The sequence below is a fragment of the Rhinolophus sinicus genome, chromosome 6, assembly GCF_057876585.1.
Source record: "Rhinolophus sinicus isolate RSI-liver-muscle chromosome 6, RSI-T2T, whole genome shotgun sequence".
NCBI lineage: Eukaryota > Metazoa > Chordata > Mammalia > Chiroptera > Rhinolophidae > Rhinolophus > Rhinolophus sinicus.
In genome coordinates, this window is record NC_142506.1 from 28,875,844 (window position 1) to 28,882,358 (window position 6,515).

Consider the following 6,515-nt stretch of genomic DNA (forward strand, 5'->3'; position numbering starts at 1 on the left):
TTTCTTTCGCTTTTCAGCGTATTTCCAGAATCTCTATAATAAGCACAATACTTTTATAATCAAAATTAATGAAAGGTAACTTTTTAAAAAGAAAAATAGGTAATAGAAATGAAAAAAGAAAATACAAGGCCCAAAGACCACAGTAGCTGATGAGCATGTTTTGGGCTATTTTATACCAACAAGCCTCAGCCCAGGGATGGTTTCTGCTGTCACTAACAAGTTTTGCTCCACCAATAAAGTGTTCACACCTCTGCCTGGCTGCTGACACACGGCTTTGCTGTGGACAAACCATTTCATCTTCAGCGCCTCAGTTTCCCCTTCTGGATTAGGTCCCTACAATGTTAAAATCCTAAGATTCAATTTAATATAATTTAATATATATTTTTCCAGCACCATCTGTTGAAACATTCTACTTTGGAATGGGAAAAGATATTTCATGAAAATGGAAATTAAAAAAAAAAAACACAAAAAAACACCAGCTGTGGTAGCAATACTTACACCAGACAAAATAGACTTTAAAATAAAGTTATAACATGAGACAAAGAAAGACCCAGTAATCCCTCTTTTGGATATTTATTTGAAGAAACCCAAAACACTACTTTGAAGGGACATGTGCATCCATATGTTCATTGCAGCATTATTTACAAAAGCCAAAATATGTAGGCAGCCCAGGTGTCCATCAATGGATGAACAGATATAGAGGTGGTACATATATATACAATGGAATATTAGTGAGCCACGAGAAAGAATAAACTCTTAACAAGATGGATGGACCGAGAGAGTTTTGTGCTAAGTGGAATAAAGCAGACAGAGAAAGACAAATGCTGTATGATCTCACTTATATGTGGAATCTGAAGAACAAAATTAACGAACAAACAAAACAGAAACAACCTTATAGATACTGAGAAGATTTTGATGGTTGCCAGATGGAAGAAGAATTGCCAGGGATGGCTAAAAAAAGGGCAAGGGACTAAGTACAAATTGGTAGTAACAAAACAGTCGTGGGGATGTAAAGCACAGCATAGGGAATATAGTCAATAATAGTGTAATAACCATGTATAGTGTCAGATGGATACTAGACTTATCAGGATGAGCATTTCGTAAGTTACATAAATGTCTAATCACTATGTTGTACATCTGAAACTAATATAATATTGTATGCCAACTGTAATTATAAAATTAAAAATTATTTTTTAAAAAATTCCACTTTGGCTAAGAAGGCTGAATTCAGTTGAACACACGTGCTTTCTAGCAGGCTGTGGGACGACTAGGACATAGAGAGTTTGGTAAGGGACAGTCCCTGCTTTCAGGTGTTTACCGTCTGATGAGAAGTCCAGTGGTGAAGGAGGGTGGGTATATGTGAAAGGCTTGTGCTGAGAGCTAGGAACACAGAGATGGAAGTTTCAACCAGTCCTGGGCCTGGGGAGTGAGGGGATTCTTTCTCCTGGAGGAGGTGACACCCAAGCTAAGCTGTAGAGAAGAAATACAGCAGCCAGAATCGGAAGGTTTGAATGAACGTCCATCCCTGCACTGGCAGTGCTTAGGGAGTGAGAGTCATCAGTTTTAAAATGTCCACCGATAAAGATTTGAGGCTGTAAAACAAATGAAAAGTTTATTTGGGGCTCTTAAAGGATTCGAATCCAGGAGATGCAGATTCGGGTAGCACCCCAAACTGCACTCTGGAGAGAACAAATAAAGGCAAATACCACAAAGAGTAATTCTTTCATGCAAGTGAGAGCTTGCTGGTGAGATTAACAGGGATTGGTGAGTTCCAGTATGCAAACAAGGGGGGCAAAAACCACAAGGAGGAGGAGGTCAAGTCCACCTGTGTCCCCACAGCAGTTGTTGTTTCAGGATGTTTATGGCTCAGCCTTGAGTTGTGTGTATCAATAAGTTTCGCAACTTAATCGCTGCTCTGAGAACTGAGGCACAAGATGGGCACAGGTTCCACTTCCCTAATAGTCTCTGTTTGAAGCGACTCTTTTAGCAATGCCTATTTCATTTTTTCCCGTTATCAAAAATGTAAGGCATTTGAGGCAAAAAGACGTTCTTGTGGTTGCTTAAGATGAAGGCCAGTGAGTAGTTAGCACTGAGTAGCTAGCGCATGTCACCCCCTCAACATCTGGAAGGACAGAAAACGCTATTAACAGAAAGGAAACAGTCTAACTGATTTTGACTGTGGTTCTTGACTTTTCCCATGGAGACATTTTTTATTTCCTACTGAGATCGCCTCCCAGTGGCCTCTGGAGTCTTTGCCTTGCTGACATCCCTCCCATTACCTTTCTCCACTGACCTGGCTACCGCAGCCACCATCACCACCATCTACAAGACAACCTAACCCTCTCTTGTTAAATATGACTTCTCAGAGCACAACTTACATGCATTGGGCCAAAGAGAGCTGCTGTGAGACTGGCTTCTACCTTTGGACACATGCCTAAAGCCCAAGCCCTCTACCCCATGGGTAAGATATAGAAAGAACGTAAGGAAAGCTGGCTATCATAACCAGGCCAAGACAGGCTCCCCACCGGCCCTGTGTCTTGCTTGGAGGGACTAGTGGGAATTGGTCATATAGACCTCACAGCAGACCCATCCAAGAATCACACAGGTGGAAGGGGTTACCTTGGAGCCCTCCTGTGCGTTTCCTGTGAATTTCCCTCCTTATCTGCTCTCTCACTGTTCCTCTAGCCTTCTCCAGAATAGAAACAAAGATTTTAACAACTTCTGAGCTGAGTGTGAGATAGAAAATATTCAGATGCTTGCCAAGTGAGTTTCTCAGCTCTCAAAGAATGGTTAAGATGAGGGCGATGGGAAAGGAGAGGAAGAAGGGAAGGAGAAAAAGGGATGGGGCTATGAAGGTGGGGTGGTAAGATGGACCCACAGCCTCCAGGACCAGAAGGAAATGATCTCAGAGATGAACTGTTCTTGACTGTGGTCCTCTCAGGGATCCATCCCAAGTGAGCAGTTGTAACACTTAGGTTAACGCTAACTGCTGTTACACAGTGACCACAAAATTTCAGGAAATACAATGAAAGCTTACTCCTAGTTCATGTAACAGTTCCTTGCTGGTTGGTGTTCCTGACTGGTGGGCAGCTTTGGTGGGACAGATACCTCCGTCTGCTGGCCACAGGGTGCTTTGGTAGGATGGGAGAGGAGGCCTTTGGAGGGTAGGAATAAAGAGGCTAAGAACTGAAAAGCCGTCCTTCAGTACTTCGGTAAGCCCTGCATAGGTACCCTGCTTCTCCTTCTGAATCATAATTCCAGTGGGTGGAGTGAGAACATACCACATTGCAGTCACACAGCTCTGTGTTCAAATCCCAGCTCTGCCACTTCCTGTCTGTGCAACTGGAGGCAACTGACTCAATGTCTCTGAACCTCAGCTCCCTCATTTCCCTCATTTAAGAAACAAGGATGCTAACACCTCACGTTGTTGTGAAGATGAAATGACACTAAAAAAACACCACACGTCTACATCAATACCTGTTCTCTCTCTAAATAGGTTTGCTTAACTGGTTCTTGAATGGCACTTGGGGCTTAACAGAATCCTAAGAAATGGCATCAGGGTGAACGATGTCTGGAAAAATGAAAGCAGAATTCCCTGCCTCTTTCCTCACCCCCAAATAAATCCAGATAGGCCAAAGATTTCTCTTATTATTTTGGAGTAGGGAAGGCCTTTCTGAGCATGATTCTAAACCCAGAAATCATGAAGGAAAGGAATGGTTAGTCTGACTATATAAAGATAAAAAATATCTGCATAAGAAAAAAAAATATGCATAGTGAAAGAGAAATGACAAATTTAATAACACTGTTAGTGAAATCATAGGGAAACAGATATTTATATGTATTGCAGACAGGAGTAGAAACTGACTCACTCCTTATGGAGAGTAATTTGGTAATTCTGTCAAAATTTTAATTTCATATACCCTTTGATTTAGTAATGCCACTTTATGAATTTATTCTGTAGATATATGTAAATTATTTAAAGATTAGAAGAAACATGAATATACATAAATAGAAGAGTTGTTAATTAAGTTATGATAATGGCATATAAGTGAATACAGGTTCAACACTGATGGAAAATTTTCCAATGCGGAAATAATTAGAACACTGTGTATTTACAGTGTGCTCTCTTTGTGTTTTTAAAGACTAAGCAACATCATCTCCATTTTGCAGATGAAGAACCTTAGACTCTGAAGAGTTAGGTATCTTGCCCACGGTCATCATCACGTAATCAGTAGATATATAACAGAGTCTTGGCCAGGCCCAGGACTGTCTGGTCTCTCAGGATTAAATTCAGGTCTTTAATGCCACGCTTTAGAGCCTCCCCTAACCTCATAATCAAGGGGGTTTCCTGCCCTGTTTTCTACTTCTTCCCTTCATATAACTTTCTACAAACTAAACTGAACTTCTCCACATTCCCCCCCACACTCCCACTTTCCTGCAGACCTCTGCATCTTTCTTCATTCTGTTTAGAGTTCTGGATGAACTCCTAGATCACATGCTACCTTCTCCAGTACACCTTCTTGGGTTCTCCCAGACGAAATTAGTCTTTGCCTCTTCTAAACCCTAAACCCTCGAGCACTTCATCTCTTTTATGGAAATCTTTTGAGGGTAGATTCTAGACGGAATAAAAGAGAGGAAGGAAGGAAAGAAACTTATGTTTATTTGGGGCCTGCTTTATGCCAGGCACAATGCTAGTGCTTTCACAAGAGTGTTCTCACCTAGTATTTTAAGTCGTTATGATTGGACCATAAGGTCGTTGGAGGAGGGTGTATGTCTCATCGAGCTGTGGACCTCCCCGAAGGACTTGTGAAGCTCCATTCCTTCAGTGGAAACAACTTTTGAGATTCCACTGCATGTCCGGTACTGTGCTTGGTGCTGGTGGGACCAAGATGAATAAGGCAAGAGTCTCAGCCCTCCGGCTGTCTGTGTAGTAGGGGAACCAATTGTATGACTCCGTAAATCCCATTTGAACCTTGTAAATAAAGTGGGGTGAGAGAGGTTTGCTGGAAGGATGAATGCATGGAAACCTGCCTCTGATTGCATCTGTCTGATGCCTTACCTTCACTTCAAAACATGCCCAGTTTCTTCATGAATCCACTCTTAAGAGGGTCCTTTACGTGCACAGCACTGTTATAAAGTTCTCCCTCTCACGTTGTCTCTCTAGAACTACATTGTCCAATACTATAGCCAATAACCACATGTGGCTATTTAAATTTAAATTGATTCCGAGCTCCAAGAGTTGGGAAAGTGTGAAAGAGTTGGGAGGCAGCATTGCCCTTTTCTGCATTCCAACATGCCATATAGTCACAGGTAACTGTGGCCGTTTCCCGGAGAAGGGGGTGGGGGGGCAGGGTGGGGGCAGGATTCAGGGTCCCTGAAAACTCACACAACAGGAAAGCACCCCTCTCCTTGGAGTCTCTCTGATCCTTCCTCCTCCCACCACAACAGGCAGCAGATACGGGCACATAAATGGAGGGCTTGCCAGCAAACCAGCTGGGTGACACAGTGAACTTGGGATATGGGACCACAAAGGTCTTTCGACTCCCGTGGCATGCCCACAGTGGTGCAGCCAGGTGAGGGATGCCCTGAGGCTAAAGCGCCCGCCTTCCACTCACAGTGCAGAACCAGGAGGCAGAAGCGGCTCCCACACTGGCTCCCCTTGCCTGTACCTGCCCTCCCGCCCTCCCCAAGGGCCTACCTAGCCTCCTGGGCTGCCTAGAGTCAGGGGAAAGCTGCTGCAGCTGCTGGTCACAGGTAACTGGGCCTGATCTCCTGCCCTGGAGTGGAGGAGGGGAGCAGAAGGAGCTGGCATCCCTGTGGGAGTAATTTTCCTCTCTCCCTCTCCTGCCTGGCCTGGGGACCTTCTTAGGTTCTCTTCCCCACGGACACCTGCTCTGCGTCTTGTTGGCCCAGCTATTCAGCACGATTTCTACCTGGCAAGGAGACCAGAGCCAGCCACTAGAGGGTAGTGAAAACCCTCTTTTTACTTCTAAATAAGGTGGGTGAGGACAGTTCCCAGGGTGCTCATTGCTTCACAGCCCCACAGAAGCAAAAATTAAAAAATACAAAACATTTCAGAGAGAAATTAATGCAAAACATTGTTTTTTTTTTTGTTTTACATGAACTTCTAGGTAGACGTGAATCAAAAGAAATCCCTCAGAAAACCAAATAAGAAACCTCCCAAAGTGAGATGTTCTGTGTCCACTTATCATTGTGGAATCTACATTAATGAATTCCTCTAATAATGTGTTCTCTGAAGCCCTGGCAATCTAATAGCATCACAGTGTAATACTGTTTGTCCTCCAGGAGCTATTTTACAAGAGAAGACCAAATGCAGACTGCTCTCACTCCTTTGGCATTCAGCAGTCTCTTTTATATTTGTTACATGGTCTAAGAACTAAATTTAGAAGTGAAATGAAAATGAAAATTCAGTACCTGCCTCAGCTTAGTCCTTGACAATTAGTTCTGTTCTGCCTCTTCTACCTTCTCCAGGAGAACAGAATCACTTTGCCTGT